The 25,833-nt window shown below is 40.8% G+C and overlaps 1 protein-coding gene and 1 pseudogene across 1 annotated transcript in view; one reads left to right on the forward strand and one right to left on the reverse strand.

Moving 5' to 3' along the window:
• Positions 1-25,833, reverse strand: part of AFF2 (ALF transcription elongation factor 2) — a 658,737-nt gene that overhangs the window by 296,604 nt on the left and 336,300 nt on the right. The window lies entirely within an intron of this gene.
• Positions 8,145-10,474, forward strand: LOC105866685 (pre-mRNA-processing-splicing factor 8 pseudogene; annotated as a pseudogene).

A 25,833-nucleotide genomic window follows, 5' to 3' on the forward strand; every position in this document is an offset into this window, starting at 1 on the left:
ACTGTAGCTCAGGCACTGAATTAGACAACACTGTAGAGGGTTCAAAGACAAATAAAACAAAAACTTTATTGTTAGTGATCATCATTATGGGTTGAATTGTGTCCTCCTCAAAATTTATGTTGAAGTCCTAATCCCCAGTATGTCAGAATGTGACCTTATTTGGTGACAGGGTCTTTACAGATGTAATCAACTTAAAATGAGGTCACTAAGTTGGGACCTAATCCAATATGACTGAAGTCCTCATAAAAGGGGGAAACTGGGACAAAGATACACATAGAGGGAAGATTATGTACAGATACAAGCAGGGATAATATGCCCATCTACAGGCAAAGGAGAGTTCTAGGCCAGATTCTCTGTAACAATCCTCAGAAGGAACCATCCCCGCCAACATTGTGGCAATCTGTAACCTCCAGACTGTGAGGCAATAAAGTTCTGTTGTTTAAGCCAAAGCCATCCAGTTTGTGGTACTTTGCTCTGGCAGCCCTAGCAAATTAGTTCAGCCATATAGCCTAGTTAGTGGGATAAGACAAATACATGAATGCCTGTGCTACAAGGCAGACTAGAGAAAATGACAAAAGGAAGGTATGAACAACATTCATTGGCAAAGGGGGAGGGGGCAGAAGGCAATTGCACTGTTGATTTCCCATATTTATAGAGTAAATGAACAACAACAGAAATAATAATAGCGATAACAATAATGATGGTCATGATATAGCCACATTTACTAAGTACTTAATATGGGCTAGGCATTGCACTCAATGCCCTGCAAGGGTTATCTCATTTAATCCTTACAGCAATCTTGTGACATGAGTTCTAACATTACCCTCTGTTTCACTGCACACCTTGTGGGGTCACAGACCTGGAGATGAAGTGGGTCAGTTCTGTTCTCCATGCAGCAGCAATGCAGAGTGTATCGCTTCTACCAGATCAAGGCCAATTTGGGGCGGGGGGTGGTTCCATACCTCTAACCTCAGTGCTCCCTCAAAAGGTTCTTCTGTATTACTTATAGACTGATTTGTCTTAAGTGTGGCTTATTTTCCTTCTGGCATTGGATTACAAGCCAGTGCTAATTAATTTTTTACAGCTGACCTGCCTTCCTTATAGCAGGGAGGATATTCTTATAAGAGAGCCAGTTCCTTAGAGCTAGGCTTACAGAATACAAAGTCAAAACAATAAATACATGCTGATGGCTAGAAAGGCCTGAGGTTCAATGTGCACATGCAGCCTGAGAGCCCCACATTCTGTGCACAAGAAGGTCTATGGTTACACAAGCCCATACACATCTACCTACAACCCCCCCTAACTCTACCCTTCCTCTCTTCCTTTCTCTTCCTCTCTCCCTCCTGAGTGTACACTCTCTATATCATCAAATGTGTACTTCACTGTGAACACTCATTTTTAAATTTACCAACTATGTTATGAAACTAACATATGATCATCATAATAATACATATCCATATCTGTATTGACCCCATCTTTTGAAACAAAAAGTAGAATTTATCATCTCAAAGTTTGTGTATGTATGTGTGTGTGTGACTTGAGTATATTGGCACTGTAATTTTTACTAACTTTATTCAGTTATCATATACCTCAAATAGTAGTGTCTTCTTCATATAAGGTATTACATTCAATCAAACCACTTCCATGAACCAGGCACTTAGGTGCTGAAACATTAAGGGTTTGTGGAAGGAGTTCAGCTGGGAAACCTGGGATCCACGAATGGGCTTCAGGGGGTCTAAAATCATATGCAAAACATTCTGTGTGTGCCTCTATGTGCATTTTCTGGCAAGATGCTCCACCATTTTGATCAAAATTTCAAAACACCCTATGATCCATCGAAAGGTAAAAACTTCTGGTTTGTAGGGACAAATGGGCAGAATATTTTAAATGAAGTTGGTCTTGAAAATAGAAGATATATCTTTAGTGTATCTTCCACAGTGTGAGATATGCAACCAGCCCCTAACCCACAGACACAGGAGACTTACTTCAGCATTTATCAGACTTGTCTTGTAGCCAGATAGGCTGTTAGCGCCAAGCCACAAGATGAAACGAGGCTGACCTGGGTAAAGAGATGATGGAAAAGGCAAAGTGTAAATGTGGTAGCAGGCCCTATTCTTGTCCCATTGGCATAAATCATCAGAATGTCCCAGAAATCATCTAAATTTCACCTCCCAGGCTGCATCTCTTACCTGGAAAATGGCATAAATATCCTGATACTGGATGTAGATAAATGTGATTCCTGAAACCATGTGGGTGACAGGGAAAGACAGTAATAAAATCCCTGACTAAAAGCTAATCTCTCCAGGGAACCATCAGCGAAAAGATGAGTGGAGCCAGCCCCACGAGCTGGTTTCTGTGTGACTCTGTGCATATGTGTGCAGTCACTTGCACAAGCTCACGAGTTTGTGCCTCGCGCCTCGCTCCTGGGTGGGGTGAGGGTACAAGAGAGGCAAAAGCAAAAACAGCTGAATTCAGTCAAAGACCTGATTGTTTCCTAAATGTATATGTGGCTCCCAAGTGAAAACCTTGCCAGATGGACCTCACCGATGGCCTATGGCTTTGTGTGTGTCACCCACTTATGTCTGTCTCCGAGAGGGGTGGCCCATGCATGGAGACAGTAGGCCATTTGAGAGCTGCTTCTGCATGTGTAATTAGTCACGGTGCACCTGTACCTAACTGCATTAACAATTAACACAATTACACACACAATTGTAGAATCGCCACCACTATTTGAATAATTAGTGAGCTAACAACATGATTTGCAGGTGCAATTGAGCAATTATGTACAGTTCCAAAGTGGAATATGCATATTTAGAGGCTTGGATGAGGCCCATTACTAAATCTTGTTCCAAATGGTCAAATTAATTTTATTATTAGAAGGACTGGTATTTAGTGCAAACTATCTCATCCTTAAACATTCTAGCCTTAGGTACCGGGGAACAGTTCATCTCATCAAGGTATTCAGCCCCTGGGTTCAGTCAACACAGACACCCCTGCCACAATGCTGCCAGCCTGCACACTCTCTTCTGACCTTACTGAGTCCACAGTGTCCTTCCCAACTTGTTTTTCTCTACTCTTCAAAGTACTGCTGAAATTTTGCTGTCCCCATGCAGTTTTTCCTAACTAAGTCCCCTCTCTCTTGGTCTTGGGTTTAGCAACCCAGGAGCTTAGCAGTAGAGGCTGTACAAAGACATCACCTCACCTGCCTCCTGCAAGGAAGAGGCCCAAAAAGGCAGTGGCAGTGACCAGGTGCTACTCACAGCCTGGCTGCAGTATACAGGGCAAAGCCAGGGGTTGTAGCACTAGTGGATATTGACAGCAATGGCAATGGCATACATTCTTAGTTCTCTGGCATTTTTAGAATAAGTTTTCTCAACCTTCTCTGCACTCTTGGCACCCAATGGCTAAGTGGGTGTCTCCTTCGCCACTGAAGAGGACACTCACTGAAGGCTCAAGTTTCAGATGTGCACAATGGCAAAACCATTAGAGCAGTGAGCAATATGCTCCCAGTACTATGGAAAGATCAGGAGGAGAGGCAGAAGCTCGATTGTATTGGAAACACATGGAGAGACCCAGGGCTGCTGCTGCCACTGTGTGGTACCCACTCAGTTTGAAAATCCTGCAGCATCTGGCACTTGATTGACTTATGATTTCACAGGCCCCTTTAAGAGCAGCATTTCGTCTCTGTTAAATCTGTCTATAGTTTAGAAAGTCCACCCGAGTTTTTTGCTATTTAAAAGAAAACTGAGGAAAAAGCCACCTATGGGTCTAATTAAAATTATTGCAGACACCCCCCACCCCACCAAAAGCCTTGGCAATGCTTCCTTCTAGAGACAAGCTAAAAAATAATCATATCTTTGCAGGGAATAATATTCTAGGCTGGGCATTGTTTTGTTTCAAAAGAGTGAGAATGGGGCCCCAGTCTCTCCTTGCTTGTAAAGTCTCATTAGAGAAGTCTGATGTTATTCAAATTGGCTTTCCCTTGTATGTCACTTGCTTCTTTTGTCTTACAGCTCTTAGAAGGGCCTCTTTAGTTGATACTTTGGTCAGTCTGATGACTGCATGTCGTGACGTCTTCCTGTTTGCATTGAATCTCCCAGGGGTCCTCTGAGCTTCTTGAACTTGTATATCGAGATTTTGAGCAAGGCCTGGGAAATTTTCCTCTATTATGCAATACCTATTAAAATCCCATCAGCATTCTTCCCAGATATAGAAAAAATAATTTTACACTTCGTATGGAACCAAAGAATACCCCGAATATCAAGAGCAATTCTAGGCAACAAAAACAAAATGGGAGGCATTAATATGCCAGATATCAAACTATACTACAAAGCTGTAGTAATTAAATCAATATGGTATTGGCACAAAAATAGGAATATTGACTAGTGGAACAGATGTGATAATTCTGATATAAAACCATCCTAATATAGCCATCTAATCTTTGACAAAGCAGACAAAAACATACGCTGGGGAAAAGAATCCCTTTTCAATAAATGGTGCTGGGAAAACTGGATAGCCACCTGTAGAAGGCTAAAACAGGACCCACACCTTTCACCTCTCACAAAAATCAACTCACGCTGGATAACAGACTTAAACCTAAGGTATGAAAGTATTAGAACTCTAGAGGAAAAAGTTGGAAACACTCTCCTAGACATCGGCCTGGGCAAAGAGTTTATGAAGAAGTCCCCAAAGGCAATCACAGCAGCAACAAAAATAAATAAATGGGACATGATCAAACTACAAAGCTTCTGCACAGCCAAAGAAACAGTCATGAAAGTAAACAGACAACCTACAGAATGGGAGAAAATTTTTGCATCCTATGCATCCGATAAGGGACTGATAACTAGAATATACTTAGAACTCACGAAAATTAGGAAGAAAAAAATCAAATAACCCCATTAAAGAGTGGGCAAAGGACTTCAACAGAAACTTTTCTAAAGAAGACAGAAGAATGGCCAACAAACATATGAAAAAATGGTCATCATCTCTAATCATCAGGGAAATGCAAATCAAAACTACAATGAGATATCACTTAACTCCAGTGAGAATGGCCTTTATCAAAAATCTCCAAATAACAAATGCCGGCGTGGATGTGGAGAGGGAGGAACACTCCTACACTGCTGGTGGGACTGCAAACTAGTTCAACCTCTGTGGAAAGCAATATGGAGATACCTTAAAGCGATACAACTGAATCTACCATTTGATCCAGCCATCCCATTGCTGGGCATCTACCCAAATGATCCAATGACACTCTACAAAAAAGACACCTGCACTCGAATGTTTATAGCAGCACAATTCATAATTGCAAGGCTGTGGAAACAGCCCAAGTGCCCATCAATCCAAGAATGGATTAATAAAATGTGGTATATGTATACCATGGAGTACTATTCAGCTCTAAGAAACAATGGTGATATAGCACATCTTATATTTTCCTGGTTAGAACTGGAACCCATACTACTAAGTGTAGTATCCGAAGAATGGACAAACAAGCACCAGATATATTCTCCAGCAAACTGGTATTAACTGAGTAGCACCTAAGTGGACACATAGGTACTACAGTAATAGGGTATTGGGCAGGTGGGAGGGGGTAGGGGGGCGGGTATATACATACATAATGAGTGAGATGTGCACCATCTGGGGGATGGTCATGATGGAGACTCAGACTTGGGGGGGGGAATGGGCATTTATTGAAACCTTAAAATCTGTACCCCCATAATATGCCGAAATAAAAAAAAATAATCATATCTTGCGAAGGTTATTACGTTCTCAAATGAGCCTCAGTAGTGTTACAGCTTCCATTTGGTCACCTGTGTGAGATGTGTGGCATACACCATCACTGGCAGAGTTAAAAGAAACAAGAGGCATAACTGGGCAATGGAAGATTCCCCCAAAAACTGTCTCCACTCATTTTCCTGATCTGTAAAAATTAACCAAAGTAGACATCAGGAAGGAGATTGATGCTGATAAGTATACCAGAGTCTTTAGAAACGACCCTTTCCCCAGCCTTCATTTCTGTTAGGCAGCAAGTAACATTTAAAAAAGAAAACAAAAAAATAGTTGTTTCCCATTTTTTATTTTTATGTCTTCATAAAACCTCACCCAAACCCTTTCAGTGATACACGGTGTTTAAAACAGAGTCTGAAGATCAAGCTCGGGCTTCACATTGGCAACATATTTTGTTTTTGTGTATGTGTTTTCTGAACATCAATTGTTTTTTTTTTTTTCTTTATACCACTGAGGGAATGATGTCAGTAACTTGATACCTCCATCATCTAACCAATAAAATCCAAATAGGAAGACATAAAGATCAAAGATGGGAAACCGCCTCTCTTTCAATGTTATTTGCTCCCTAACCTAGCAAATCAGAAATAAAGGCTGGGATAAGGATCATTTGTAAAGATTATGGTACACTTACAAATGTCAATCCCCCTTTCTTATTTTTTTTTTTACTTTGGCTAATTTTTACAGATTAGGAAATGAGTGGTGATGGGAGATAAGCTTTCTGTGCCTTTCTAACAAGACTTCTGGAAAACTATTATTTAGGAATATTGCATTTTTCAGCAACCTCAGTGCCATTTCTACTGTTCAGCTGCATGAAAAATTACCTAACTTGTTGAAATAGATTTCTTGACTCATGTATAGCTACATTAAATGGTGTAATTTAATGCAATCTAACTAAATTAGCACCAATTAGACAGGCTAAATTAAAGGTCATGTCACTAATAAATTTTTTTTGCTAAACATATTACCTATAATAAACTCACTAAAATGCATAATGAAATAAAATATTCTTTTTACCCTAGTTTAGTCCAAATAATATCCAAAGTCTTTAAAATGAAATACACCAAGCAAAGTACTTACTTTCTTATAGAGAAATGGAGGAAAAAAATCCTGCTCTAATAACTATGGATCTGATTTGTTTTTATGCTTGTCATTATGACTTCTTAACAATATTTCTAAAACATCTCCCCTCTTGGAGACTCAGTTTCCCAACTTCAAAAAGACAGAGATAACATTGAGTGGTCTCCAAATTTATTCCAGAGTAGAGACAGGTGTCATTTAATATGGTATTAGAAACAACACAGGCTTTGGTATCAAGGTACCTAGATTTCAATTAGTCTCAGTTCTGCCACTTATTGGTTGGATAATATTTGTGGCAGACCAAAACAAACGGCCCCCAAAAGATAGCTCCATGTCAAATCCCTGGAATCTGTGAATATTAACTTATATGGCAAAAGAATGAATATTACTTTATATGGAAAATATGTGATTAAGTTAAGGATCTTAAGAGGAGATGTTTATCCTGAATTATTTGCATGGGCCCTAAATATAATCACATATGTCCTTATAAAACACAGGCAGAGGGAGTCTGGAGACAGACACAGAAATAAGAGTAAAAGTTACACAAACACAGAGAAGTTGATGTGAAGCTGGAGGCAGAGATTAGAGTGATGCGGCCACAAGCTAAGGCTTGCCACCAGCCAACAGAAGCTGGAAGAGGCAAGGCAGGATTTTCCCTGAAAGCCTCCTGAGACACTTTGATTTTAGACTTCTAGCCTCCATAACCATGGAAGAATACATTTCTGTTACTTTAAGCCACCCAATTTGTGTTAATTTGTTGCAGCAGCCATAGAAAATGAATGCAATTTTGGACCTCATTTTGCTCAGCTGGAAAATGGGGTTAACAATGTCTGCCTCACAGATTGGATGTGAAAAGGCTTGTGAATAATAACAACAATGGCTAACACTTATCTAGCACTTACCACATTCTATTAAGGATGGCAAAGTACATGCTGGCACAGGGGTAATTATTATTTTAGCTTGTCAGTTTCAATAGTTGTACTTTTAGAAGTTATTTTTGGATACCAGAATGGAACATGAATATTATATAGAACATATAGGTACAACTTGCAGGAAGTTGTGAACCAAAAGAAATGGAAGACTCTTCCCTGCCCACCAATTTTTGTAACAAATGCATCCCCTGATGATCAAACTTATCTAAATGAACAAAGAGGGATCCACTATGCTACACTACACTGTAGAGCTTTTCAATAAAGGGTATCCACTTACATGAATAATCATTCAAAATAAGGATCTGTTGATTGTGCATAATTATAACAAATCAAACGAGCTGAACTTAAGATGAACTCTTCTTGTGCAGATATACTGCTCTTTGCCTCCTATAAGTGGAATGTGTCCCGGCCCTCATTGCTGGCTGACTCCAAGGATGTAATGGACAGCACCACCACACAGAAGTATTGGATTGACATTCAGTTGCGCTGGGGTGACTATGATTCCCATGACATTGAGCGTTATGCCCGGGCCAGGTTCCTGGACTATACCACAGACAACATGAGTATCTACCCCTCGCCCACAGGTGTACTCATAGCCATTGACTTGGCCTATAACTTGCACAGTGCCTATGGAAACTGGTTCCCAGGCAGCAAACCTCTCATACAGCAAGCCATGGCCAAAATCATGAAGGCAAACCCTGCCTTGTATGTGTTACGTGAACGGATCCGCAAAGGGCTGCAACTCTATTCCTCTGAGCCCACCGAGCCTTATCTGTCCTCTCAGAACTATGGTGAGCTCTTCTCCAACCAGATTATCTGGTTTGTGGATGACACTAATGTCTACAGAGTGACTATCCACAAGACCTTCGAAGGAAATTTAACAACCAAGCCCATCAATGGGGCCATCTTCATCTTCAATCCACGCACAGGGCAGCTGTTCCTCAAAATAATCCACACATCTTTGTGGGCTGGACAGAAACATTTGGGGCAGTTAGCTAAGTGGAAGACAGCTGAGGAGGTGGCTGCCCTGATCCGATCTCTGCCTGTGGAGGAGCAGCCCAAGCAGATCATTGTCACCAGGAAGGGCATGCTGGATCCATTGGAGGTGCACTTGCTGGACTTCCCCAATATCGTAATCAAAGGATCGGAGCTCCAACTCCCCTTCCAGGCTTGTCTCAAGGTCGAAAAGTTTGGGGATCTAATCCTCAAAGCCACTGAGCCCCAGATGGTTCTCTTCAACCTCTATGATGACTGGCTTAAGACTATTTCATCTTACACGGCTTTCTCCCGACTCATCCTGATTCTTTGTGCCCTGCATGTGAACAATGACCGGGCGAAGGTGATCCTGAAGCCAGACAAGACTACTATTACAGAACCACACCACATCTGGCCCACTCTGACTGATGAGGAGTGGATCAAGGTGGAGGTGCAGCTTAAGGATCTGATATTGGCTGACTATGGCAAGAAAAACAATGTGAACACAGCATCACTGACACAATTAGAAATTCGAGACATCATCTTGGGTATGGAGATCTCAGCACCATCACAGCAGCGGCAGCAAATAGCTGAGATTGAGAAGCAGACCAAGGAACAGTCACAGCTGACTGCAACACAGACTCGCACTGTCAACAAGCATGGTGACAAGATCATCACTTCTACCACTAGCAACTACGAGACTCAGACTTTTTCATCAAAGACTGAATGGAGGGTCAGGGCCATCTCTGCTGCCAACCTGCACTTAAGGACCAATCACATCTATGTTTCATCTGATGACATCAAGGAGACTGGTTACACATATATCCTTCCCAAGAATGTGCTTAAGAAGTTCATCTGTATATCTGACCTTCGGGCCCAAATTGCAGGATACCTGTATGGGGTGAGCCCACCAGATAACCCCCAGGTGAAAGAGATCTGCTGCATTGTGATGGTACCACAGTGGGGCACTCATCAGACTGTGCACCTGCCTAGCCAGCTGCCCCAGCATGAGTACCTCAAGGAGATGGAGCCCTTAGGTTGGATCCACACTCAGCCCAATGAGTCTCCCCAGTTATCACCCCAGGATGTCACCACCCATGCCAAGATCATGGCTGACAACCCATCTTGGGATGGCGAGAAGACCATTATCATCACTTGCAGCTTCACACCAGGGTCCTGCACGCTGACAGCCTACAAGCTGACCCCCAGTGGCTATGAATGGGGCCATCAGAACACAGACAAGGGCAACAACCCCAAGGGCTACCTACCCTCACACTACGAGAGGGTCCAGATGTTGCTGTCGGACCGCTTCCTTGGCTTCTTTATGGTCCCTGCTCAGTCTTCATGGAACTACAACTTTATGGGTGTCCGGCATGATCCTAACATGAAGTATGAGCTACAGCTGGCAAACCCCAAAGAGTTCTACCACGAGGTGCACAGACCCTCCCACTTCCTCAACTTTGCCCTCCTACAGGAGGGTGAGGTCTACTCTGCAGATCGTGAGGACCTATATGCCTAGTTGTTCCCTTACCACCTCCTGCTTCAGACTCCCCAAAGGTTGGAGCCTCTTAGCCCCTACAGACAAGCTGGTGACATTCAGCAGCTTGGCCCCTTTTCCCTCTGTATTGTGCTTATTGTGTTGTTGATCTGATGGCTTGTAATTGTGAACAAAATATAATAAATTTTGTATAAATGGAAAAAAATAAGGATCTGTTGATTGTGCATAATTATAACAAATCAAACGAGCTGAACTACACAATCAAAATTTATTCTGCAGGTTCTGGCTCAATAAAGTCCACCTCACTCTTTTTGTATCTCAGATGGTCCCAAAAGTTCATTACGTGATGAAATAGTCACTGATTTTTATTTTTTCTGCCATTTGGCCAAAGAACAAGCTGTTCTAAAGAGAACAGCCTGCCCAATTAGTTATAAATTGTAGTCCCAACCTACTGGTCTAAGCCCAAAGAAACAAAATTTCTAAGCAAAACCAACATGTTTACAAAAATATGAGTAAATAAGAAGGAGGGAAGGGTATTCTGGATGAATTGTATAGGTTTTCCTCAAGTTTTTTTTTTTTTTTTTTTTTTAATGTAGTGACCATCAGTATTACAATAGCAGTAACTAAGTTATTTATATCTCTGGGGAAACATAGGGAAGACTGATTAATGAGGGGGTAATATAGGATATGAAGTCAGCAAAGTGAGAAGGAGGAGGGGAAAAGGGGGGAAGAGAAAAGATTGTTAAAATGCCCCTCCTTAAGTACAGGAAAACCGTATGGGTCAATAGGGTGTTAGACACAAATCTTTTTAGACTCTTGTTTTCTTCCATGTCAGTCTGTGCTCATACAGGGAAGAAATGGCATGAGCTAAAAAGATAATTACCAAAGTTAAATTAAGTGCTCAATTGTGGATGATGATTATATGTGAGGGTCCTGGTATAACTCTTCCCTCTTGTTCTAAATAATTTTTATAACTTTTTAATCATTACTTTAATTTTCTTTGCTAATATTCATTTTAATTAGATTCACTTTGGGGGAAAGTTGAAACATAACCCAATAATGGTAAGTGAGTTAAAAAATGATAGGATATAGGCAGTCACCCTGACTTGCCATTTCTAACCAGTATGTGCTATTTGTTGTATTTGCAATAACTCAAGATGAGCCCTAATGATTCATTCAGAGGAAACTCTCAGAAATGGTGGTTCTCCCAAATGGTGTTCTCCCAAAAGCTCAAGAATATATATCTATGTGAAATAACTTGTTGGAGCATGATGGTTATGATCCTTTGCAAAATGAATGACTTCTAGTTCTGATTTCATATGAGAGGCCCAGTTTACTGCTTTTGGGGGGAACTCTTCTTCCCAGTTTTCTATATATTCCTACTACTGAGCTATTCTTCAGAGTACACATACTTCTCAAACATCCAGCACAGAAGGAAATTACCTTTTAACTTACTTTCTACCATAAAATCTCACTGCATTAAGGGCCCCTGAAATGAGAGCTAATACCACCAAACCCTAAACCTTTCAAGTTTTTTTTTTTTATTCTGAACAGCAGCTTTACATCTCTATAGCATACTCATCATTTGCATTTGTCATTATGATTAATTCTCTCCCCATTTTGCATATTTCCAAGATGAATCTCATTTACTACTCAGGAGGCTACCCTCTTCACAAATGCTTGTGAAATTGCCCTGGTCCTCAATTGGGTTATAAGAGGCTAGTTAATAGGAGCTGGAAACAGCCTTCACTGGAGGGTTATTTCTACTCATGAAATTTGAAAAAAAAAAAAAAAAAAAACCTTAACCACAACCGAATGTATAGTCACTATTACTTTCAGAGTTCCTCACACCAATTACTACTTTAAAAAAAATACATAATTTTCTTTTGTAATGAAGAGTACATGATATTTTTATAAAATTGAGAAAGTATAGGTAACAAATAATAAGAAGCCATAGCTTTCCCACCTAGAAATTACTAGGTTTAACATCTTGGTATATGGTCTTCTAGAATTTTTTTTACATATACAAGAATTTTATAACAAAAAGATTATGTTGTACATAACCAGTTGCTTTTTGAACAATGGATGGATGATTACCTATTATTATACGTTGTCTTCTCATCTTTTATTGGTTTAGATTTCACAGGACTATAACTCCATGACAATGTGAAATAAATGATAATGCATCTGTTTTCTCAATCCCAATTCTAAGCTTAAATATTCTTTTTATTTCTTCACTGACTCCAACTATTTGGAAATTCCTGATAAAGAAATCGTCACATGGGTTTCTTTAGAGGTAAAAGGATTATATCCCAAATAGCCTTTTAGAAAGGTTTTTAATTGAAAGGTTTTTAATTGAAAATTTAAAGTAACCAAATATTATACCTGAAAATCATAGGGGGCTCAGGTGGAAAAAAAAAAAAAACTTTGAAAATGTAAGCGACTTTTCGATAATAATCACATGGTGTTTTATACAGCCAATGTTAAACTCATCAAAAACATCATTTTGCCATTATTTCCTCTTGGATTCTAAATTTCAAACATCAAGCTGCTTTTAGATGCCTCTATGATCCTTTCTTCATGGCTACACACCGTGATGCATAAAGGATGAGAAATCAAAGTTGTCAGCCATCTGAGAATTTTTAATGTATCAAACATCACCTTCTAAATATATTTCTGTTTCATTTCAAAAACAAAACATGGGTGATTTCCTCTAAAAAAGTCAGTCTGGGGGGGGGGGGGCAGAGCAAGATGGCGGACGAATAACACCGCCAGACAGAGGGTCTCTGCAGAAAAGACAGATTCTAGCAGAAACTAGAGGAAAGAAGCAAGAAGACGAGCATACAGCGGACAAGGGCCGGAAGGAGGGGTACCTGAGACCCCGGGAGACTCCACGGGAGGAGGCTGCGGAGGAGAACTGGAGGCTGAGACCACTGGAGCAGCCCAGAGACCAGCGGCAAGGGTAGGTGGAATTGCTGTTTCCCTTCCCTTGCATTCGGGACTGCTGGTGGGCTTCCCAGCGGGTGGAGAGACCTGCGGACACCAGCCCAGAGACTGCCGCCGCCTGCCAACAGTGAGCCTGTAGCAGACGTGGCACCAGGTTCCCAACTTCCTCCGGTCACCTCTGTGTGCACGGACCCGAGCCGCGCGGCAGGCGCCATATTGCCTCCCCCTCCCCTCCTCCGACCCTACCCGCGGCTGCCCAAAGAGACAATACAGCCACCAGCCAGAGGCACCTCCAGGGAATGGGACCTTCCCGTTTGGGACCCCGCCCGCCCTCCCTGGTGCTGCTGGCACCGTGTTCCCAGGAAAACGGTGCCGACTCAGAGGCTGAGAAACATAGACCCAGCTTGGGCTCCCTGTGGGTGAATTAGGACCGGAAATCCTCTCCCTGGTGGGAATACAGTTTGAACTCTGGGATCCAGAGGTCGGACCTGCAGACCAGATCCCCTGCACCGAGGGCTAGCATTGCCCGGGGCACAGCAGGGTTATAGGTGAACAGCCTACTGAGGTATGTGTGCCTCCAGGGGCGGATCGGCGTCCTAGAGGGCAACCCTCCTCCCAGGAGGAGGCCGTGCGCCCAACCCAGGTGGCGTTCCCGTGCAGGGAACCTCCCCGCCAGCATCACAGTCCGGGGAGGCCTGGTGGCTTGTGGTCTGGTCGGCTGGCAGAGGCCCAGGAGTAGCTGCGGAGTTGGGGAGGGTGGAAAGAAGCCAGGCCTGCTGCAGACTGCCGGTCTCAGACAGCCCCACCCCCACACTCAGACGTTCTGGCTGAGTGAGACCATTCCAGCCCCGCCCTGACAGCTTTCCCTGGAAGCAGAGAACAGAACTTTGACCCCTGCTAACGGCCTGAGGGCAGGCTTACCCAACCCAGCTCCGACCAGAACGAGAGCTGATAACAGGACTCTAAATCAACACCATAGCCTGTTCCTCCAAGCAAACGCCACCTACTGACAGGGACGGCATCTTGCACAGCCTTGCCACGGCATCCACTGACTCAATATACAGGGAGTGGTCCAATTTCACCCACAGGCACCACCTAACGCCTCAGAAACTAAACAAGGTGTGTGAATACCCAAACAATAACCTAAGGAAAGAAACAACAACTGATCGACATGGGAAGAAATCAGCGAAAGAACTCAGGAAATATGAAGAACCAAACGGAAAACACACCCCAAAGAGGAGCACCAGCCCCCTAGAAATGGACACCGACCAAAATCAGGCAACCAATATGACAGAAGAGGAATTTCGTATGTGGAACATAAGAACACTCACCCAGCTGCAACAACAACTCAATAACCAACACCAAGAAACCACAAAAAGTCTCCAGGATATGAGAAAAGAAATAGACACATTGAAGAAAAGTGTAACTGAACTCCTGGAAATGAAGAATCAATTCAAGGAACTACAAAATACAGTGGAAAGTCTCAAGAACAGGGTAGATCAAACAGAAGAAAGAATCTCAGAGCTTGAAGATAACACCCTCCAATTAAATAAATCAGTCACAGAAATAGAGCAGAGAAACAAGAGAAAAGAGCAAAGCCTACAAGAGCTGTGGGATTATGTGAAGAAACCTAATGTGAGGGTCATAGGGTTACAAAAAGGGGAAGAAGACAACACTCAAGGGTTGGACAAGCTGTTTGAAGATATAATAGAGGAAAATTTCCCAGGCCTTGCTCAAAATCTTGATATACAAGTTCAAGAAGCTCAGAGGACCCCTGAGAGATTCAACGCAAACAGGAAGCCGTCATGACATGCAGTCATCAGACTGACCAAAGTATCAACTAAAGAGGCCCTTCTAAGAGCTGTAAGACAAAAGAAGCAAGTAACATACAAGGGAAAGCCAATTCGAATAACATCAGACTTCTCTAATGAGACTTTACAAGCAAGGAGAGACTGGGGCCCCATTCTCACTCTTTTGAAACAAAACAATGCCCAGCCTAGAATATTATTCCCTGCAAAATTAAGCTTCGTATATGAAGGAGAAATAAAAACATTCTCAGACAAGCAAAGGCTCAGAGAATTCACCAAGACAAGGCCAGCCCTACGAGAAGTACTTAAAACAGCGTTATGCACGGAACATCATAATAATAACCCACGGATATAAAAACAACCAAAACCCAAAGATATTAAAGGCCAGATATTACAATGGCTCAAGACAGAAATCATAGCAACAACATCCAACCCAACAGAATGATCAGTAATCTACCTTACCTATCAGTTCTCTCATTAAATGTGAATGGCTTAAATTCTCCACTCAAAAGACATAGGCTGGCTGAATGGATAAGAAAATACAGGCCAAGTATATGCTGTCTTCAGGAAACACATCTAACCTGCAAGGATGCATATAGACTAAAAATAAAAGGGTGGACATCAATATTCCAAGCAAATAGAAGCCAAAAGAAGGCTGGTGTGGCAGTTCTAATTTCAGACGATTTAGTTTTTAAACCAACAAAAGTAGTAAAAGACAAAGAGGGTCATTATATAATGGTGAAGGGCACAGTCCAACAAGAAGAGATAACAATTTTAAATATATATGCACCCAACTTAGGTGCACCCAGATTCATAAAGCAAACCTTACTGGAGCTAAGCAAATGGATTAATAGCAACTCCATAATCGCCAGAGATTTCAACATCCCACTGACGGCACGAGACAGATCCTCCAAACAGAAAATTAATAAAGAAATAATGGACTTAAACAAACCTCTAGAACAATTGTGTCTGACAGACATCTACAGAACATTCTACCCAAAATCCACTGAATATACGTTCTTCTCATCAGCTCACGGGACATTATCTAAGATACACCATATCCTAGGACACAAAGAAAATCACAAGAAATTTAAAAAAATAGAAATCATACCATGTACCTTCTCAGATCACAGTGGAATAAAACTAGAAATCAACCCTAACAGAAACTCACATTTCTACACAAAAACGTGGAAATCAAAAAACCTCCTACTAAATGATTACTTCGTAAATGAAGAAATCAAGACGGAAATAAAAAACTTCTATGAAGAAAACGACAATGGAGAGACAAGATATCAACTCCTCTGGGACACAGCTAAAGCAGTTCTGAGAGGAAAGTTTATCTCTATAAATGCCTGTAACCAAAAGACAAGAAGATCACAAATAGACAATCTAATAAAATGACTCAAAGAGCAGGAAAAAGAAGAACAGACCAACCCCAAACCCAGCAGAAGAAGTGAAATCAACAAGATCAAATCAGAACTAAACGAAATTGAAAACAGGGAAGCTATTCAGGAGATTAATAAAACTAAAAGTTGGTTCTTTGAAAAAATAAACAAAATTGACACACCATTGGCTAAGCTAACGAAAAGCAGAAAAGAGAAATCTCTAATAAGCTCCATCAGGAATAAAAAAGGAGATATCACAACTGATCCCAAAGAGATAAAGGTTAAAATTTATAAATATTACAAAAATCTTTATGCACACAAACTGGAAAATGTGGAGGAAATGGACAAATTTCTAGAAACACACAGCCTCCCTAGGCTCAACCAGGAAGAAATAGATTCCCTGAACAGACGAATCTCAACAGCTGAAATAGAAACAGCAATTAAAAATCTCCCTAAAAAGAAAAGTCCCGGTCCAGATGGCTTCACACCTGAATTTTACCATACTTACAAAGAAGAACTAGTACCTATCTTGCAGAAACTATTCCACAACATCGAGAAGAACGGAAACCTCCCCGACACCTCTTATGAAGCGAATATTACTCTGATACCAAAACCAGGAAAGGATGCAACAAAAAAAGAAAACTACAGACCAATATCCCTAATGAATATAGATGCAAAAATTTTCAACAAAATCTTAGCTAACCGAATCCAGACACTTATCAAAAAAATAATCCACCACGACCAAGTGGGCTTCATCCCAGGGATGCAGGGATGGTACAACATACGTAAATCTATAAATGCAATTCACCACATAAACAGAAGCAAAAACAAAGACGACATGATTCTTTCAATAGATGCAGAAAAAGCTTTTGACAAAATTCAACACCCTTTCATGATACGAACACTTAAGAAAATAGGCATAGAAGGGACATACCTAAAAATGATACAAGCCATATATGACAGACCCATAGCCAACATCATACTGAATGGGGAAAGATTGAAATCATTCCAACTTAGAACTGGAACCAGACAAGGCTGGCCACTATCTCCACTTCTGTTCAACATAGTGCTGGAAGTCTTGGCTACAGCAATCAGACAGGAAAATGGAATCAAAGGTATCCAAATAGGGGCAGAAGAGAACAAACTTTCACTGTTTGCTGATGATATGATATTGTATCTAGAAAACCCCAAGGATTCAACCAAGAAACTCCTGGAACTGATCAATGAATTTAGTCAAGTCTCAGGATACAAAATCAATACACAGAAATCAGAGGCATTCATATACGCCAACAACAATCTAATTGAGAACCAAATCAAAGACTCAATTCCCTTCACAATAGCAACAAAGAAATTAAAGTACCTAGGAATGTATTTAACCAAAGAGGTAAAAGACCTCTACAGGGAGAACTATGAAACACTGAGGAAGGAAATAGCAGAGGATGTAAATTGATGGAAATCCATACCATGCTCGTGGATCGGCAGACTCAATATCATCAAAATGTCTATACTACCCAAACTGATCTACAGATTCAATGCAATACCTATTAAAATCCCATCAGAATTCTTCACAGATATAGAAAAAATAATTTTAGGCTTCGTATGGAACCAAAGAAGACCCCGAATATCAAGAGCAATTCTAGGCAACAAAAACAAAATGGGAGGCATTAATATGCCAGATATCAAACTATACTACAAAGCTGTAGTAATTAAAACAATATGGTATTGGCACAAAAACAGGAATATTGACCAGTACAACAGATGCGAGAATCCTGATATAAAACCTTCGTCATATAGCCATCTCATCTTTGACAAAGCAGACAAAAACATATGCTGGGGAAAAAAATCTCTCTTCAATAAATGGTGCTGGGAAAACTGGATAGCCACCTGTAGAAGGCTAAAACAGGACCCACACCTTTCACCTCTCACAAAAACCAACTCACGCTGGATAACAGACTTAAACCTAAGATATGAAACTATTAGAACTCTAGAGGATAAAGTTGGTAACACTCTCCTAGACATCAGCCCTGGCAAAGAGTTTATGAAGAAGTCCCCAAAGGCAATCACAGCAGCAACAAAAATAAATAAATGGGACATGATCAAACTACAAAGCTTCTGCACAGCCAAAGAAATAGTCATGAAAGTAAACAGACAACCTACAGAATGGGAGAAAATTTTTGCATCCTATGCATCCGATAAGGGACTGATAACTAGAATATACTTAGAACTCACGAAAATTAGGAAGAAAAAATCAAATAACCCCATTAAAAAGTGGGCAAAGGACTTGAACAGAAATTTTTCTAAAGAAGACAGAAGAATGGCCAACAAACATATGAAGAAATGCTCAACATCTCTAATCATCAGGGAAATGCAAATCAAAACTACAATGAGATATCACTTAACCCCAGTGAGAATGGCCTTTATCAAAAAATCTCCAAACAATAAATGCTGGCGTGGTTGCGGAGAGAGAGGAACACTCCTACACTGCTGGTGGGACTGCAAACTAGTTCAACCTCTGTGGAAAGCAATATGGAGATACCTTAAAGCGATACAAGTGAATCTACCATTTGATCCAGCAATCCCATTGCTGGGCATCTACCCAAATGATCCAGTGACACTCTACAAAAAAGACACCTGCACTCGAATGTTTATAGCAGCACAATTCATAATTGCAAGGCTGTGGAAACAGCCCAAGTGCCCATCAATCCAAGAATGGATTAATAAAATGTGGTATATGTATACCATGGAGTACTATTCAGCTCTAAGAAACAATGGTGATATAGCACATCTTATATTTTCCTGGTTAGAGCTGCAACCCATACTACTAAGTGATGTATCCCAAGAATGGAAAAACAAACACCAAATATATTCTCCAGCAAACTGGTATTAACTGAGTAGCACCTAAGTGGACACATAGGTGCTACAGTAATAGGGTATTGGGGAGGTGGGAGGGGGGACGGGGGCGGGTATATACATACATAATGAGTGAGATGTGCACCATCTGGGGGATGGTCATGATGGAGACTCAGACTTTTGGGGGGAAGGGGGAAATAGGTATTTATTGAAACCTTAAAATCTGTACCCCCATAATATGCAAAAATAAAACAAACAAACAAAAAAAATGGGAGGCATTAATATGCCAGATATCAAACTATACTACAAAGCTGTAGTAATTAAAACAATATGGTATTGGCACAAAAACAGGAATGTTGACCAGTGGAACAGATATGAGAATCCTGATATAAAACCATCCTCATATAGCCATCTCATCTTTGACAAAGCAGACAAAAACATACGCTGGGGAAAAAAATCTCTCTTCAATAAATGGTGCTGGGAAAACTGGATAGCCACCTGTAGAAGGCTAAAACAGGACCCACACCTTTCACCTCTCACAAAAACCAACTCACGCTGGATAACAGACTTAAACCTAAGATATGAAACTATTAGAACTCTAGAGGAAAAAGTTGGAAACACTCTCCTAGTCATCGGCCTGGGCAAAGAGTTTATGAAGAAGTCCCCAAAGGCAATCACAGCAGCAACAAAAATAAATAAATGGGACATGATCAAACTACAAAGCTTCTGCACAGCCAAAGAAATAGTCATGAAAGTAAACAGACAACCTACAGAATGGGAGAAAATTTTTGCATCCTATGCATCCGATAAGGGACTGATAACTAGAATATACTTAGAACTCACGAAAATTAGGAAGAAAAAATCAAATAACCCCATTAAAAAGTGGGCAAAGGACTTGAACAGAAATTTTTCTAAAGAAGACAGAAGAATGGCCAACAAACATGAAGAAATGCTCAACATCTCTAATCATCAGGGAAATGCAAATCAAAACCACAATGAGATATCACTTAACCCCAGTGAGAATGGCCTTTATCAAAAAATCTCCAAACAATAAATGCTGGCGTGGTTGCGGAGAGAGAGGAACACTCCTACACTGCTGGTGGGACTGCAAACTAGTTCAACCTCTGTGGAAAGCAATATGGAGATACCTTAAAGCGATACAAGTGAATCTACCATTTGATCCAGCAATCCCATTGCTGGGCATCTACCCAAATGATCCAGTGACACTCTACAAAAAAGACACCTGCACTTGAATGTTTATAGCAGCACAATTCATAATTGCAAGGCTGTGGAAACAGCCCAAGTGCCCATCAATCCAAGAATGGATTAATAAAATGTGGTATATGTATACCATGGAGTACTATTCAGCTCTAAGAAACAATGGTGATATAGCACATCTTATATTTTCCTGGTTAGAGCTGGAATCCATACTACTAAGTGAAGTATCCCAAGAATGGAAAAACAAGCACCAGATATATTCTCCAGCAAACTGGTATTAACTGAGTAGCACCTAAGTGGACACATAGGTGCTACAGTAATAGGGTATTGGGCAGGTGGGAGGGGGTAGGGGGGCTGGTATATACAGACATAATGAGTGAGATGTGCACCATCTGGGGGATGGTCATGATGGAGACTCTGACTTTTGGGAGGAGGGGGGGAAATGGGCATTTATTGAAACCTTAAAATCTGTACCCCCATAATATGCCAAAAAAAAAAATTAAAAAAAAAAGTCAGTCTGGTTCATTAACCTATAACTGTACAAAAGCAAGAGTCAATTACATTGCCACATCAGATGTGTGTTGAGATAATTATCCTGAAAAGAATATGTAAGGATCCCCATAAAAGCAGTGAAATGTGACCTATTAAATCAGGCTGTAACCTATTATGGGTCAAAAAACACATTTGTAGGGCCAGCAGTCGCCTGCCTACATCCAATCTTGCATGAATTCTGCAGGTGTCTTTTGCAAGTAAGTTTTGAATGTGTCCTTTCATTTCAAATTGGGGTCCTGTCTTCCTACCTTCACCATTCCTGGCTATCTGGGATGCACGTATGCACTTCACAGAACTAATTTCCTACTAAAGTTACACCTTTTAAAATTTCTTGGCAAAACCGGACATAACAAGAGGCCAAGATCTGGCTGTGTTAAGTAAGCAGAGTCATTTGGGTTTGCTTTCCTGTAATTTCTCCTCTTGTTAATACATTGTAACATTGATTTCCATCTCCAAAAGCAACCACTGTTACAGTGAGAGAGGAAATGAGTCAACAGTCAGATTGACTGAGGATCACCTGGTGTGAGAGGAGAAAAAATATTTACTACTGTCTTTACTTGAATTACTGCCAATCGCAACACAGACTAGATGGTGGCATCCCTAAAAGGTGGCTTCTTTTCTGGGAATTCATTGGGTTGGAGGGATGTTCATTACCAGGCAGTTCAATATGGAAATCAAGAGCTATCATTTTGCATTGACACATGGGAAAGAGGAGAAAATGGTTATAAAGAAGAAATGAATGTCTTGGTTCTGATTGTGAAAAACAGCAGACCCTTCTATAATTGGATATCCAGCATTTGAAAACTGATATTTTCTTCTCTCATATGACACAAAGAAGACAGTTACTCCTGGGTACACTTTAATCGTGTTTAGTGAGGTCCATAAAACCACCCACACAGGAGGAAAATCACTAGAAGGATGCACATGACTCAAAATATAGTTCACTTATGACTAAGGCTTATGACAGTTAAAGGATACACGAGAGGAACATAAAAAAGACACAGGCGAAGTCTGAGGGGATCTATGTGCAGGCTTGCTTATGTTCTCTCCCTCCCATGAGAGGTTCTGCCCTGGGAAGCCCATTAGAAAATTAGCACTGAAGGTTTTCACTGGGGCTAGCCACATGGACACCCTATGCCTAGCATGTACCCAAATACAACACTCCCAGAAAGCAGGTATTCACCATGAATCATATTATTTACAATCAATTAAGACACGGTAAACCACCATTTTTAGTTCAGGAATGTCTTCAAAGCCAGTTTCCAGAGGCCAACCACAGGCCAATCTTGCAAGGAGGCCCTTCAAAAGATTGCAATTTCAGCACTAAAATCAATTGTTAACTTCTTTTTGCACCAATATTCCTGTGGTGAAATGCATTTACTCTATATTAAACTAAAAATAATTTCAGTATGCAAATGAAGTCACTATAAGCAGATCCAGGAAGTCTCTATGCCAAAACATCTCATGGTTCTTGCAAAGGAATGAGAGGCTTTCTCCATTCAGGTTTTTCAAATGTTCTAATCAAGACTTCTGTGAGGCCTTTCCAGCCTACAGGAGCCATGGCAAACCCTTCCAGTTCTCAACGGGTCATGGACTACCTTACAATGTCACTTCTTGTGTGATGTTAATCTGCATGAGTTTCTACCCATTCGTCCATGTCTTTATTATATTTTTTCCACTTGTAATGCCTCCTGCTCTTGAAACCACACCCCTGCCTCCACAATTACAAATACCATGGATATTTCAAAGTTCTGCTCAGATATTATCTCCTGCTTCTGTAGCCTTCCACCAAAACACTAAGTGGAATTAATCTGCACCTCTCATAGCAGTTTCTACCTTGAACTATGAATATTTGTGTGGCTGTCATGCCACATGCATTATCTTTTCTCCTAATCTACAAGCCACATGGAGGCACCATCTAGTCCAATCATGATGAATTTTTGCATTCTCCAGTTTTTCCCCATCACACATCACCAATGTCCAGCACAATACTCATATATAGTAGGAACTTCACAGATGTATATGCGATGAATGAATAACAGAATAATATAGAAGGCTTTGATTTGGCCCCTGTGAATTTTGCTAATAACTGGACTTAGGAAAGTGCTCCTTGCAGCTATAGGAATCACAGTGCCATAGAACCATTTTCACCTGTTTGCAAAATGTAATTCTTTGCATGGGTATATGTAAAAGACAACTATGCAGGGCTACTTCTTTTTGCTGGCTTTCTGACAGCCATGTCAAAATGTATCAAAGAAATATACTTTTGGGATATATATTTTGGTTTTTTGACTCCTCAGACTCAGGACTCTAAATTAATTGAACAGATTCCAAACCTAGACCCGTTCTCATTGGCTTGATATTAAATTTTGGACTAACTCTCAAGAAAGATCCCCAAGTTTCCAGCTCTCCAAATAGGAAGTCACATACAAAGAACTATTTACCATAACCTGTTTTGCCATGATCCAAGCTTCCATTGTTTCTGTAACCTCAAGATAGCTTCTGTACCCCATTGGGGGTTTGGGTAATCACTCTGTGATGCTCCCTGTGTACACATTAATAACACATTTGTATTTCTTTTCTCCAATTAATCTGCCTTTTGTGAATTGATTTTTCAGTGAACTTCCTGAAGGCAAAGAGGAAGTTTTACCTCTGTCCCTACAGGAGCATGGTTTTCCATACTATGCCAACAATCCTGACTCTCTCCCAAAACGTTCAGAATGTCTGTTCTGGATTCCTACTAAAACTAAAGAACACAGAGGGAAACAGAAGCTAAGTCCAGAAAGGAGGGACAGGACTGAGGTCTTAGTCCCCTGTGTACTAAGAAAGGACTCTACATTTCTAACTGAGCTACCCAGTGACACACTTAAAAGGACAGAAAGCACAATGCATTTTAAAATTGTTTAACAGTTTATCAATAGGGAATAAAAATACATCACTGTCAGTGCTGTCACCCTGTCACCTTTGTTTTTTCTGTCACAGGTTTGTATTCTTGTCATTCATGAAAACCACTCACACTTAATGCCTGTTGGCAGCCTTCATGCTCCTATAGCTGCCTTTTACTCAAGGTATTCAAAATAACCCCTTTTGAAAAAAGGCACAAAACAAGTCCAAATTGTAAAGACTTATATAGTAAGCCTTTTTACAATAAAAATTTCTAATTTGTCTGTTTTGTAACTATCTATGAAGTCTCTCTCAAGCAGGGTCCCCACTCCATTGTGTTGGGAAAGATGAAAGGCTGCATAGTATCAGGGCACAGACAGCCTGTGTGCTTAGTCCAATTGTTGTGTACACTCTACATGTACACATGACAAGCTCCTTGGCCCCTTGGAGTCTTGATTTTCTCATCTTTAAATGGGAAAGAATAACATCTACTTCAAAAAGCCATGGAGGGGAATTAAATGAGAAAGGTTGGTATAAAAAAGAAGTGACATAGTTGCAAGATCTGAGGCTTGATCTTGAACCATCATGAACTTGTTACCATCCAGGGCACAGATGAGACTGTTGGCTGGGAGGAACCATGTGCCAATTAATGACCACTTGCATAACAAACACAAACAACGATGGACAAAATCATATCCCCATAATTTTCTGCCACAGCAAAGACATTTTGGTTAGCAAACCCCAAAATTCTGCTTTTTTCCCTTTAACCTCTGCCCTAGAAGAAAACTTATCTTTTGAATTTATTCTCAATGTGATGTCTATGTATGGGAAAGCCTTCTCTGTGCCCTAAGTCATTATTCCTCTCAAACTGTAAGGTCTTGCAGACCACGTTAACTTAAAACTGTACGTATGTGTGTGTGCATGCATGCACTTTTTTGTTCCAGTTTGAAAGAAAGCACCTAAAGATCCTATATAAAATTGTCAGCAAGAGCAGTAGGACTGGTAAACAGCAGGCTTTACCTCTGAAGACCAGGAAGTGCAGTTAAGGAGGTGTGAACTGTATTTAATTAAGGCCTCTTAATCTTAGCTCCCAGTTCTTGAGGAGAGGGGACAATTACAGGTAACCTGGACACATGTCTCAGATATAGAGGCCACAGTGGTTCCCCAGGCTAGTCAAGGAAGCATATGTGACTATATCCCTATAGTCCAGTGTGGTAGATGCTCTAGTAGCCATAGAACAGAAGGAATTGGAACTAGAAAAGAGAGGGATTAATTGGCGGGGGTGGGGATGGGGCGGTAAAAGGGATGGGGAGGGGGCAGAGAAAATTCCAGAAAAGAGGTTGGTTGGAGCAGGCTTCTGTGGGATGAATAAAAGTTCATTAGGCAGGGAAAGTAAGTGGGGACAGTCAAGTAGTACAAGCAGAAGGAACAGCACAGAGAAGGCATGTGGTTAAGGCAGGCACCAGTCAGCCTCTCAGGGCCCATGGCCATTAGAATGTAAGAGTCCAGATTACACTGGCAAGTCTCATAAGATAGAACACATATTACAATTATTCTTTGTATACAATGGGCATGGTTAGCCCAACATACTGCCCAGAAGCCTTTGAAAGGAAAAGAAATAAAGCTGACTTCAATGATGTCTGCAAATGTAAAATGCTATGTAACTTCATAATATTGCTCATTTTAAAAGCATTAAATATCCTTCAACAACATTACAAGCCAAGTTGTGAAAATAAAGCTGTCTTATTTCATTAAGAATAACCAACTGAATCAGTAATGCCATGCCAATAATCACCCTCTATCAAGATGGCTATAATTTGTTTGTCAGCCCTTTTAAGTTCTTAGTAAATTAGTTTGTTCAGCATGTGGTTGCAAGGATATTATGAAATTATAGGCTTTGGAATGCCTTTCTCTCTTAAGACTGA

This window comes from Microcebus murinus, chromosome X (genome assembly GCF_040939455.1).
Source record: "Microcebus murinus isolate Inina chromosome X, M.murinus_Inina_mat1.0, whole genome shotgun sequence".
Classification (NCBI taxonomy): domain Eukaryota; kingdom Metazoa; phylum Chordata; class Mammalia; order Primates; family Cheirogaleidae; genus Microcebus; species Microcebus murinus.